This window comes from Silene latifolia, chromosome 4 (genome assembly GCF_048544455.1).
Source record: "Silene latifolia isolate original U9 population chromosome 4, ASM4854445v1, whole genome shotgun sequence".
Classification (NCBI taxonomy): Eukaryota; Viridiplantae; Streptophyta; class Magnoliopsida; order Caryophyllales; family Caryophyllaceae; genus Silene; species Silene latifolia.
This window is the reverse complement of record NC_133529.1, coordinates 17,160,950-17,162,460: the sequence shown is the minus strand read 5'-3', so window position 1 is coordinate 17,162,460 and position 1,511 is coordinate 17,160,950.

The following is a 1,511-nucleotide window of genomic DNA, read 5'->3' as shown; positions in this document are numbered from 1 at the left end:
CAATTATTACTATATAATCGTATGATAAAACATCATAGCTATAAATTTTCAGTCGATAAAACACAACGCAGGGAAAATAATTAGCATATAATTCACACAACCTCGAATAATAGAAAAATTATTAGGATCGTTAGAATCGTGTTACCTTATCCACAAATTAGTCCGAAAACAGCAAACGAGCGCGCTCCTAAAAAGTTATCATCAATAATAATTTAGCAAGATAAGACGGAATCTTCGTTAGAAAACAAGGCTCTCCAATCGAATTTTTTGGCAAATTGGTGTTTATAAGCAAAATAATTAGCGAGTTGGGGTTGGTTTGAAACTATTTAGACTTATGGTGTCCACGTCATCAGTTTCATTTTATTTCCAATTTTTAGGCAAAGCCGCTAAGTTTCTTAGCGGCTTTGTCTCTTTGTCATTTTTTAGATAATAAATGTCATAAGGTTATGAAAAATAGAGAAATAGGGAAGCCGCTAACTTTCTTAGCGGCTTTGGTGGTTATTCATTTCTAGAATAGGCTGTCATCAGTGTTAGAAGGTGACGGTTTTTGAAAAAAAAAATGAATAGTAAAGCCGCTAGGTTTCTTAGCGGCTTTACTATTCATTTTTTTTTTTCAAAAAAAAAAATTTTAAAAAAAAAATAGTAAGCCGCTAAGAAACTTAGCGGCTTACCATAAAAACTGGAAAAAAAAATAAAAACTGATGACGTAGACACTATAAGTCAAAATAGTTTGAAACCAACCCCATCTCCCTAATTATTTTGCTAATAAACACGCCAAAAAATTCTCTCCAATCCCTATTCCAGTGAAGACTTAATTTGGGAAAGAAATATCATGATGATCGATTGTTCTAGGGATGCCACGCAATATAAAGGGGCAAAGTGATTAACTTAGAGTTTTGAGGAGCAAGTGGATAAAACCCACCAGAAATTTTACGGCCAACAATGAATTAATATTGTAATGAAGTATGGACAAAGCCCAATTACTATGTTAATGCCCACCAAAAATCCAAGTGGTAAAACATGTAAAAAGTTATTTTTAATATTAGTGATACTTGATATTTTTAAATTGTACAATAGTCAAAGTTAATATACTATTTAAATTTAAAATTAAATCAAAATATTCGGGGTATTACAGTAAGCAACTTCCTCCATTACGGAGGAATTATAATTCCTAGAAAGTTCTAATTCATGTGAATTAGGGCAATCAAACAACTAGCTAATTTTACACTTCCCATGAATTATAATTCATGTACTTTTGAATGGCAATCAAACAAGTCCTTATATTACCTGTTTGGTTACCCCATTTTTACTCCGAGTTTCCAACTTTTACCTTTTGGTATAGCAAACCTTTGATTTCTATATTTCTATAAAATACTCTCTTCGTCTTGATCGTATGTTTATCTTTGGATTTACATTTACATAAAAACTAAGGAAAGGAAAGATGACCATTTATAAGTGTTGTTATTGAAAAACAAGTGTACATTTGATTATGTGGAAGATCAAATTATCTT